The sequence below is a fragment of the Heterocephalus glaber genome, unplaced genomic scaffold (genome assembly GCF_053883595.1).
Source record: "Heterocephalus glaber isolate CG9 unplaced genomic scaffold, H.glaber_assembly_v1.0 deba00001720, whole genome shotgun sequence".
Classification (NCBI taxonomy): Eukaryota; Metazoa; Chordata; class Mammalia; order Rodentia; family Bathyergidae; genus Heterocephalus; species Heterocephalus glaber.
Genome location: NW_028258433.1, coordinates 1,982,829 through 1,995,312, shown reverse-complemented (window position 1 = coordinate 1,995,312; position 12,484 = coordinate 1,982,829). Strand labels below are relative to the sequence as shown.

The 12,484-nt window shown below is 34.9% G+C and overlaps 1 protein-coding gene across 4 annotated transcripts in view; it reads left to right on the top strand.

The window, feature by feature from the left end:
• Katnal1 (katanin catalytic subunit A1 like 1) overlaps positions 1-12,484 on the top strand; it is a 130,515-nt gene that overhangs the window by 42,625 nt on the left and 75,406 nt on the right. The gene's annotated exons all lie outside the window — the stretch shown is intronic.

Sequence of the window (12,484 nt, the reverse complement as noted above, 5' to 3'; positions counted from 1 at the left end):
GATTGAAGTTGTTAGGTTCCTGTATGTGGCATATCTTTATTCTACTTATTTCCCCTTTCCTTCTCCCTCACCCCTTGTTCTTAATCTCTTAGACTCTTTCCCATTTGCAAGAGATCCATCCCCCTGTTTTCATCCTTTATTATTCTTTGTACTTTGCCTTGCTCTATGAGAGACACCATATAGTATTTCAGCTTGTGTGTCTAGTTTATTTTACTTAACATTGTATTTTCCAGGTTCATCCATTTTCTTACAAATGTCTCAAACTTGTCCTTTTTAAAAAAATTAATGTTATTGGTACATTTTAGGTGTACAATATGACATTCATCATTGAAATTTGCACCTTTATATAATCTCTCTTGGTTCTTATTTTTTCCCCCCATTCCCCTGCTGCCCTTCAACCCCTCCATCCCTCCCTATTTACAGAGAAAACTTGTCCTTCTTTATAGTTCAGTAATATTCCTTTTTATATAGATACCACATTTTCTTTACACAATCTTCTGTTGATGGGTAAACAAGCTGCTTCTGGGATTTAGCTATTATGAATTGTGCTGCTATAAACAATGATATGCATGTATTGTTATAGTATGTCTTAAGCTCTTTGGGGAAGATACCTAGAAGGGGGATAGTTGGGTCATATGGAATTTCTGATTTCAGTTCTTTGAGAAATCTTTATACTGATTTCTATAAAGGTTGTGCTAGTTTACATTCCAACCAACATTGTAGGAGGGTTCCTTTTTCACCACATGCAGCCCCAATCAAAATACTAAGAGCGTCTTTACAGATTTAGAGAACATAATCCTAAATTTTGTATAGAACCAGAAAAGACCTAGAATAGCAAAAGCAATTTTGGGCAACAAGAGTAAAGCGGGAGGTATAGCAACACCTGACTTCAAGCTATGTTACAAACCAATAATGATAAAAATCTCATAGTACTAGAACAAAACTAGATATGTGGGTCAATGGAGCAGAATAAAGGATACAGAAACATCCCCAGACACATTCAACTATTTGATCTTTGACAAGGAGGCCAAAAGCATACATTGGAGGAAAGATAGCCTATTCAACAAGTAGTGCTGGAAAAACTGGATAGCTGCAGAGATTAAAACTAGACCTGTATCTCTCATCATGGGCTAAATTAAAATAGAAAAAAGATCTACACATTAAAACAGAAACATTGAACCTAATGGAAGATAAAATAGATAAAACACTTTTAGTCATAGGTATAGGAGAGGATTTTCTAAACAGAACCACAATTACACAAGAAATAATATTAGGAATCAACAAATAGAATTACATCAAAATAAAAAGCTTCTATACAGCAAAAGAATCAGTTAGCAGAGTGAAAAGACAACCTACAGAATGGGAAAAAATTTTTGCCAGGCACTCTTCAGACTACTAATATCCAGAATATATAAAGAACTCAAAAAAATTAGACTACCCAAAATAAAAGACTCACACAAGAAATGGGCAGGTGTAATGAACAGACACTTTACAGAGTACAAGTGACCAACAAATATATGAAAAAATGTTCAACATCTCTGGCCATTAGAGAAAGGCAAATTAAAACAACACTAAGATTCCATCTTACTCCAGAAAGAATGGCAGTCTTCAAGAAATAAGAAAATAAGTCTATTTATCTAGTTAGTTATATCATCTCTGAGCTCACTGAGTGGCTTATTGTTCTCTTCTTTGGTCTCTTCTTTTGTGTTTGTCTTTTGGTTTTCTCTCCATTGATGCCCCATGGATCAGCATTGTGAAAGTTGGAAATTTTGGGAGGCATTTTGTTGGCTTGTTTTGTCATGTTTCTACTTTTTTTCTTCATGTATGCTGAGAGTTACAGGTTGATTATAGTGGACTTTGTTGCTAGTATGGAGATCTCTTTAGTTTAGTGCCTGATGTCCAATGATGTGCTCTGGGCATGGCTAACTATAAACTTTTGCATTTGTTACAATCCAACTGCTCCTGTTAGTTTGGGTAGAAGAACACGCATTGTAATGGGGCTAGAATTCAGTTATTCAGAAATGAACTACAGAATTGTTGATGACACAAAGAAAACCCAGATATTGTCATACAGTGAAATCCAATTAATAGCAACAAATATGCCACCCTGGCAATAGCATCAAAATCACCAACAATAATAGACTCAAAGATGTTGGATAGTGGTGTACTGTAAGACCAGTAAAAGCTACTGCTGCACCAACCTTAATACTTAAAAAGGGCTGGGGATTTAGCTCAGTGGTTCTCCTGCCTGCCTTGCAAGCACAAGGTCCCAAGTTCGATCCCCGGTACAAAAAAACAAAACAAAAAAACCCCTTAAAATGAGATCTATAATTATAATATAGACACAAAGACAAAGTAAATATATAGTGAATGGACTGACTCTACCACTATTAACAGTAGAAAAAATTCTATAATAATAGCATAGAGTCAACTAAATATGTAAAGATTAATAAAACCTGATAGTAATACTAGTAAATATGGAGGGGGTAGGGAAGTACAAAATGAAAGAAATAAAATTTAATAAAAGACCATGAGGAGGAGAGTAAAGTTAGATAAAGGACCCAACTAAGACGAATAAGAAAATTAATAGAATTAGATAAAAGTAACAGAAAAGAACAGACAAGAAAAAGAAAAAAGAATAAGCATATTGTGAAATGAATAAATAATAAGAAAAAATACCCTAAGCCTCCAGCATGAAAGAAAGTGAGTGACCAGTAAGACATATTTTGTTTCCTCACTCATGTTTTGAATTGTGTGAAATTGTGTGAATTGAGTTGTGTGAATGCTGAATCCTGGCCCTCTTTTCTTGCTGGGTGTGGTCGGTCAATGGTGTCTGCTCTATGGCTGTATTCACTCCAGCCACCCCTAATTTCCATGTCTCTCTGTGTGCCCCAGGTCACAGCTTTCTTCCCCTAGCTTTATGACCTGAGGGTTTGTGTGGTGCCCTTCTGCTCCAGAAGCCCCCGTGTCCTTGTACCTCAGGTTGTGGCAACTGTCCAGGCCGAGGCATATCCTTAATCACATTGGCAAATGGTGAAAGCAAATTTAAAAACCACTGAGCTGTGTTGGATGTAGACAGTAGGTGGGCATGGGGGTCAAGTAGTCTGCTGGCTTTAACACCAGCACTTTCAGACCCAGCTCCCCCTGAAAACCACACATGACTGACTTGGCTTTTCAAATTGGAGGGCAGGACCATCCCAGCCTGAGCTTAAACTTCTCACCCTGCACCGTCTCTGCAACTCTCTGTTATAGATGTCTTCCACTTAGTTACTATGGAAGGATGACCCCAGAAGCACTGAAGCATAGTTGTTCTATAGCTTAGTCTTAATCCTCTCCCCAAATGACTCCTGATTAAACGCTCAAATATGGTGGGGACTGCATTGGATTTCTTCTCCAACTCTAGCCTGCTGTGCCAAATCAGTCATTTTTGGACTAACACTCTACTCTGTTCTGGCAGTTTACAAACCATGGGCTTTCCTGGGGCTAGTGCTGTCAACCTGGTCTGTTGTTTTTTTCCTGGAGCTTCTTCTGATGCTCCCTGCTCCTTACCTTATGTTAGCAGAGACCTCCTCAGGGAGAGAGCTGGGATTAGCTTTCCAGACTGCTTCGTCCTTTTCTCTGTTGTACTCCATTTCTCTAGCTTCTCTGTAATTTCTCGTTTTCCTGTCAGCTCCTCCAGATTCCCAGAGATCTACTTTTTCTCTTTATTAAGTTGTTTTCCAGGTATCTCAGTTCCAGGTCCTGGAGAGGAAGTCTTTGCTTTCTCACTTATAATTTCATCTTTGGTGAAAATAACAGATTTTAAGAAACTATATGTGTTTTTTGAAATTCCTCAAAACATTTCCTCCCTAAAAATTCTGTGTAAATCCTTCGTTTTCTGAAAAGTTTTGAATAACTCTGGCTGAGAAAAAGTAGTTTTTTAAATGCACAAGTCTCATGAAGTTGATCATTTCTAGGGAAAGGATCATAGCTTATAATTACTGGCTACTTTATGTTTCTATGCATCATCTTATTTAAATCTGCCATTATTCCATGAATAAGTACTTTAATATCATTGCCAGTTTATTACTGTGAACCTGATTTACAGTTCAGAAAATTGAAGCTCAACAAGTTTGTGATTTTTACAGTCATCTGAACAAGAAAGTGGCAGAGCCAGAATTTGAACTCAGATCTCCCAACTTCAGTAGTCTTTCTTGTATTTAATTTGCTCTATTACTTCAACACACACTGAGTGGATTCTTTGGATACATTTTGATATACATCTATATATCCTAATATTATCTATCTGTTAAATTCTTGCTGGTAGTGATAGGAGAATAAAAAACCTTGAAATATAATGAAATAAGTATTCCTATTATAGGCATAATTTTAAAAATTTACTTGTGGGAGCACCACACTGAAGTTATGATTTTAGTCAACAGGAAAATGTAGTTTAGTTTACCTTTTTTTGTACAAACAATTTCAGGGATGCTGCTATGTGTTTGGCATTAACCACTAATTTGGTAGCTTCATTTGTGGTTCTAACCTTTTTATTCCATTGACTTCTAACACAAACTTCTCTATCCCTATTGCTGCATACCAAGGGTTTTTGTATACTTCAGCTTTCCACCGATGATTTTGGTACATTGTGTGAAATTATACCATCTATTTTATGGATCTGTTGAATTTAATCATGATTACTAGCAGCTGCTTGGCTAAATAAAAAAAATCTTTTAAATTAATTTTTTCCTTAAAAATAAAGAAATTGACCTGTAATGTAGGATCGTGATGGCAAGTAGTAGCACTATTAGAAGTGCCCTAAGTTAAAAGATTTCTTGTATTTGGGTGTGGTGCCCCATCCCTGTAATCTCAGGACCATGGGAGGCTGAGGCAAGAGGACCACAAGTTCAAGCCCAGCGTAGACAAACTAGCAACTTAGTGGGACCCTGTCTCAAAATAAAAAAATGAAGAAAGGGTCGGAGATGTAACTCAGTGTGAAAGCCCTGGGTTCAGTCCCCATTACTGAAAAAAAAGGTTTCTTGTGTTAGTAAAGTGATTTTTGTAATATTTTATATTTACATTCTCTTTAAAGAAATATTTTCTTCCACTGAGTCCTGGAACCATGAAACTAAGATTTTGTATATTGGAATGGTATTTGATTTAGTGTATATTCAGGAAATTATTCTTTATTCAGCTTGAAAATAAATGTAATCTTTTCCCCCCCAAGTTCATTGGGGTACAGCTGAAGGAAAAGTTTAAATATTTAAGGAGTAAATGTAATGATTTTGTTTACATATAAACTGTGAAATATTCACCATAGTCAAACTAATCACCATATCTACCACCTCACAGATGCCATTTCTTTTTGTGGTGAGCACTCTTAAGATCTACCTCGTTAGCAGATTTCAGGTGTACAACACAGTCTGGTTAAATACAGTCACCTCATTTATATTCAGTGTTGAGGACTTTTCTTGTGCTACTGAACTTCTGCAGCCCGTGACCAGTATCACCTCCTGCTCTGGTTTAAGTGTCTCCCCTAAAGCTCATATGTTGGAAACTTAATCTCCAGTGCAGCCAGATTGAGAGATGGGATCTTTATGATGTGATATGTTCGTAATGCTTGGTCTTCATGAATCAATTGGTGCTAATTATTGTACAACTGCGTTTGTAAAAGCAGGTTGGCCTCCTCTGCTGTCTCACATGCTCTTCCCCTTCTGTCATGGGCTGATGCAGCATGAAGGCCTTGGTCAGATGGGCCCCTTAATTTTAGACGTCCCAGCCTCCAGAACTGTGAGAAATAAATCTCTATTCTTGATCAGTTACCCAATATCAGATATTCTGTCATAGCAGCACAAAATGGACTAAGATACCCTATTTCCCTTTCCCTTCAGTCCCTGGTAACCACTATTGTATTCTCTGTTTCTATGAGTTTATTTTAGATTCTTCATGTAAGATTATGCGGTATTTGTCTTTCTACAGTTTATTTATTTCACTTAGCATAGTATCCTCCAGATTAACTCATGTTATTACAGATGGCAGGATTCCCTGCTGTTTAAGGGCTGAATAATATTCCATTATATGTTTATATACACATTTTCTTTATTCATTTGTCTGTTGATGGTGTTTAGGTTGTTTCTATGTCTTGGATAGTGTCAGTAATACTGAAATTAACACTAGAGTGCAGATTTCTCTTCACTATACTAATTTTATTTTTTTGGATCTATACTTGGAAGTGAGATTGCTGGATCATATTGTAGTTCTATTTTCATGGTTTGTATTTTTTTTGTACCAGGGATCGAACTTGGGACCTTGCTCTTTCAAGACAGGAGACGTAACCACTGAGCTAAATCCCTGGCCACTGTTTTCAGTTTTTTGAGGAACCTCCATAGAGTTTTCCATAATTTCTGTGCCAGTTTACTTTCCCATGTGGTAGATTTTAAAAAATAACATCCTTTGGGAAAAGTGGGAATAAGAATAGTATATACAAGCCTGAAATTAATCATTTGGCTTATTCTGTATAGGTAGCATAAAACACTGATAGGCTTTCTAATGTTACGTCATCAAGACCTAGGAAAAATGGTATAATGTATTAATGTATTCCTGTGTACAAGTTATTGGAAGATTGATTTTTATCAAGTTTGTTATAAGAAATTTCAGCAAAGAGAAAATTCTTTTTGACTGGTATTAAAGTTATTGCCATATGTCTCTTTGGTTACTCAAATATATTAAGTAACTGGTATCATTTAAAAGCCAAATTTACAGTGATTAAGGTCTAACTCAAATACTGAGAGTAAACTACCATCTCATCCATACAAGTACTCCAGATTCAGTTATTTTCCTGATATTAGAAGGTTAGAGAGTTAAGTTTTTGGATCAGTTCCCCTACTGTTGAGTCGTCTTTCAAGTTCACTTTTCTGTGAACTCATTTTCACCCCTGAAAAGTATGTATCATAATGAGATTGTTTTATAAAATTGCTTTGATATCTTAGGAAGAAAATCACTATATCAATGATCTATCCAACATATATTTTATAAATGTGCATTGGATAGTAGACATAATTTTTAGCTCTGTATACACTATTGTGATAATAAAGATCTTGGCCACATGAAACCAATAAGAGAAGATAATCTAAGCATTCTAGAGAATATCAAGAGAGTATCTTGAGCTAGGATACTGGCACTTGTTATGTGCCAACTACATTGGCAGGTCCTGCCCTGGCAGGACATAATGGTGGGATGTAGAAACAGAAATGAATCCTTTTTCATTACTGAAGTGGAATGGAGTAGGTTTGATGATTAATGAGATACATAAAATGAGAGAAAAATTGGAGCAGATAATTAAATACCCCTATACCAACCTTTTGAAGAGGAATTAGGAATAAGAACTGGCACTTTGAGAGTGATTGGAATTGGTGGTAGTTATTTAGAAATTGACAACAACCAAGGATGAGTCAGGAATTTTGAAGTCATTCTTTATATGATGGGGAATAGGTTATTTGCCTAATACTATTAGCGGGTTGAAATCACATCTATGTTCGTAACATTCTGGAGTCATGCTATCTTCAAAATTATGGTTTTGGAATATGGATAGACTCTTATTTTTAGACTATGAGTAGATTATAAGTAACAGGGTTGACTAACCACAATACTAACTAATATTTATCGAGTTCTTAACTGTGACCCAGATACTCTTTATGTGATTTATCTCTTGATCTTTACAACAATTTTGTACATTAGGTACTGTTATGATCATTTTTTTTTTGTTTTTTTTTTTGGTTTGTTTTTTAAAGAAGAAACATTTAAATCCTAAGTTACTTTATCAAATACTGCATTAGTTTAGATTTGGTTAAGGCCAGAGGATTGGATTGGATTTAGCAGCATGAGTTCACTTGTGACTTTGGTGCCTGGTTTTGGTGAAATGGTTATGGAGTGGATTTAGAGAATGGGAAGAGAGGAACTGAAGACAATGAGTATATACAAGTCTAGCAGAAAAGGGAAGTAGACGAATGGTAGTGGGAAAGACAAGAAGTCACGGTTTGTTGTTTTAGGGAGGAGAGGAGTAACAGGATATTTATATGCTGATGGGAGGGCTGTGGTAGAAAATGAAACATTGGGCCAGGGATTTAGCTCAGTGATGCCGGCACCTGCTTCACAAGTGCAAGGTCCTGAGTTGGATCCCCGGTACCTCAAAAAAAAAGAAAGAAAATGAAACATTGATGATGAATAGGTGAGATACATAATTGCAGAAGCAATGTTCTTAAGGAGACAAGAGGAGATGGATATGCACTGCTGCTGGACCTTGTGGACTGCTGGCTCAGTCACAGGACACCAATGAGGTAAGTTACAGGGTGTGGGTGAAGAAAAGTTGACCACAGAGGTGACAGCTTCTGGTGGTTCTGTTGTGACTATTTCATTGAGGAAAGAAAAAGCAAGCATGACCATCTGACAGTGAAGACAGAAGGAGCTGGTGTTTTTCAGGATCTAAATTCTGATGTGAAGTATCCAGAAGGTGGGAGAACATAAAATTTGGCTTTAAAATTTTATTTTAAAATTTCTTCCTTTTACACAGGTTTTCTTTAGGAAGCATTTATATTATTAATAGAACGCAGTAGTCACTCATTTGAAATTTGTGTTTTGGAATTCTAAGTATATATACAATGAATGCTTAAAACTGTGGTATTTGTATGTTTTTATGTTACAGAAAAGGCAACTGAAAGATAGAAATTGTAATTCATTAGAGATAAACTAAGGAGTGGGAACAAGATAGTGGTAAGTCAGAATGGAGCCACAACATGTTTTACTTTGCATTTTTACTGAAAAAAAATCTTTGCCTTGCTTCCCTTAGCCACTTATTTCCCCTTTTTGTCCCTTTGGCAAACTGCTGTATACTGTTGAGTGTGCATCTCTTACCTTTCACAGCCCTTTTTTCCTTACGTACTTGATATTCTGGATCCCCAGTCATTGTAGCACTGGGACTGAATCCTTGAAAATACAGTTTCATCTTTGCTTAAGTATATTTAATAGTTCTTACAGTGAAGGTCTCTATTAGTGGTAAACTATCAGTTTCTGTCTCAAATATTTCTATTTTCCTGTCACTCCTGAATGGTAATATAGAATTTAGGTTGGTTCTTATTTTTTCTTTATGTTTTGAACATGGCATTAGTAACAGTATCAATATTATTTTACCTTTGGTTTACATTATCAGTCTGATTTTTTTTTTGCTTATAGGTAACTTTTCTTACAGTTTTTAAGATTTTTTTTGTCTTTGACATTAAACAATTTTACTGTGAATTATCTTAAGTGTGGATTTGTTTTTATTTATACTTAAGACTTATCCTTATGTATAAAATTTTTTAATACTTTGAATCATTTTAAACAAGTTTTGTAGTCTGTAACCGACATTTAGGAATCTTACCTTGCTTTCTGCTTTGCTTTCTAATGACTCTTCTTTGTGGTAGAGTTGAGAATGTCTCTTCAGCAAAGTTTTCATCAGTCATTCCAGTATGTGGTTTGTTTAGAGAAGGTTGTCACTCCTGACAGCATCTGTGTTTGCTTCATCTAAGTACTCTATCTTTTTTGTGCTCCCACCCCACCCTGTAGGGGATCTAACTCAGGAATTTGCATTTGCAAGGCAGGCATGGTGTCACTGAGCTAAATCCCAGGCCAATCATCCAAGTACTCTAAAGATATTATCTACCCAGGATCATTTGTAGGAAACTTCTTTGCTTAAGTAGTATAAAATTGAGTCCCAAATTATATAAGGACAGCCCCTTGTCTGCTATTTCTAGGGCAAAACTTTGACCTCACTCATAAATCACAGAGCCAGACTGACAAATGTGCTTATTTCTTCTGTTTTAAATTCTCCATTTTAATTGAGGTTATTGCCCTATGAATGCTCTGGCTTTATTCTGTACTCTCAGTTCAATTTCTATGACTTGTATGGGTCTAGGGCTCCAGTCAGGTCTCAGTATGCATGTGATCATTAAATGTTAAGCCTCCAGATGACTGAGACTCAAAACTCCAAAAAAAAAGTGCTATGTCATCAGCTCAGGTGCTTAAAGTCCCTCTTCCTTCTCCTCCTCCTTCCTTCTCTCCTTTTCCTCTTATCCTTCTATGTCCTCTCCTATCTCCTTCTCCTTTTTCAGTGTGTTAGATAGATATATCTTTTTCATTCTGGTAAGATCAGTTTTGTACAAAAAAAGACATTTGTTAACATTTTATCCAAGATTCCTACATGTTTTATTGTGGGAAATTATTTTTATTGTCACTATATATTATTTTTGTAATTCTAATACCATAAGTTCTTTAGAGTCTTATCCTGTAGTTTATTGTTTTTGATGATTTTTGTTTATAGTTGAGAATTTTTGTCAGCAAGGATTTGGTTGTAGGATTTATGTGTGGACAGAAAGGGATGTCCAGTATAATTCTAAAATATATATGTGTTTTCAGCTGTATTAGTGAATGCTGAGACTATGTCATATGCCCTGGTTTAAAAAATTAGTAGAATGATTGTAGGAGTTGACTAAGCTGACAAAGACCTGTGAGATATCTAAAATTCAGTTTGATATTATTGTTTGTAAAGGCTGTGTAGTTCTATAATCTGCCAGAATACCATTGTCTAGTTTTAAAATCTTTATAGTTAGACAAAAATAGATTCAATAACCTAGGTTTTTCAAAATTAAGTGGAAAAGACAGTGGCCTAACTTTAGGCCAAAGAAAAGCAAAATACAATCTAGTAATTAACCTGCCTGGGAGTGGTGTGGAATTCTACAATTAGACTAAAGAATTAATGTTACCCACCTTGCTCCCCAGTGAAAGACTTGTTAGCAACTTTACATATAATTTAATATAACCCATTAGAATGACTTGACAAGAATCTACTCAATGTCCCAGCTGAAGTAAGTGATTATGGAAAACATCAGAATGCTAAGAAGGCACACCAATCATTTTAAATGGGATTGTATCATATTTGATGTGAGAAGTATGGCTGCAGCTCCAAGACTCATACAAGCTGCAGTTTCTGGTTAACTGTTATCTTTGTTAACTTGGATAGTGTTTTCTGAAGTGGCTAAAAGTGTCCCCCAACTCTAGGAAGATTTAAAATTAAGCATAAACAGAGAATCAAAACTAATAAGATTAGTAGTAATATTTTTTGTCAAGGAATATACATATATTTGCATGTTTATTACTTTTACATACCTAGAATATTAAAAAAATACGGCTGATAAGGGTGCTGTGCATGCAATTCCACATTAAATGTATTGTGGAATATTTAGATTTGTGATTTTTTTACATAAATATTTATGTTAATACTTTATTGGACCATTCAGAGATGTTAAATTACCTTAATGTAAGTTTATTTTATTACAAGATTTATAAGTATCTTTATATGTAAATTAATATTTATTAAGTAAGACCATGGAAGAACTAAGAAGAAAATAAGTTATATTAAATTTATAAAAGTAGTAAAAAATTTTGTTGGCATTTTATTAACAAAGTTTGTGAATGGAATATCATTTAAAAGATTTTTGAAAGTGATTTCTAAAATCTGTTAGTTTTGAACATAGAAAAAATTTGTAGTGGAAGCTACAAGATTTAAGGAAGAATTGACTTTTTGTATTTTTACTTTTAATAAGTTGAATATCTCAAAAATCAAATTAAGCCTCCTAAGAGCATTCTGTGTACGAAATATAGCCTTGAGGAGGATACCAAAAACTCCTATCAGCATTGCCTGTGGTACTCAATATATTTGTGAATGTTAATTGATTTGCTTAATGAAGAAAGAGTTAATCTAATACAGCCTATTATGTTACATAGCACAATGCCTTGCATTTAGTAAGAGTTCATGTCTGTTGAAAAGAATTAATATTTTAATCAGATTCTTGCTTAAATATTTGCTTATAAATACTTTGATAACAAACAAAAGTTACAAAGTGCTTTTTAGACCTGAAACTTACACTAAAGATTAAATTCACTGAAGTCACTTGATTTGTGGAAGAAAGCATCACTGCAGTTCAGTAGGCAAAGGTGGTTCTTGTCAGTATATCCTTCCGGATTAATTGAAATATTCATTTTTGGGGGCAAAATCTTGATATACCTTCCCCCGTATTATACCATACAGAAAAATGAATTTGCATAGATCTATACCTAAAATATAGAATGTAATAAAATAAAACTTCTAGAAGAAAACATGGAAAGATACAATCATGATCTTCGGGCAGGCCAAGATTTAAAAAATCTAGACACTAAAGCATTAAAGATAAGATTGATAAGTTAAACTTTTATATAAAATTATGACCTTGTCTTCTTTAAGAGATACCATTAAGAGTAAAAAGGCCAACTGAGAGAAGATATTTGCAATACATGTATCCGACATTCAATAAATCAATAAAATAATCTGATTTTTAAAACATGGGCAAAAGACTGGAACAGGGACTGTAAGGTAGTCATATGGCCCTAAGTGTATGAAAACACGCTCAACATGAGTAGTCATTCAGGAAAGGCA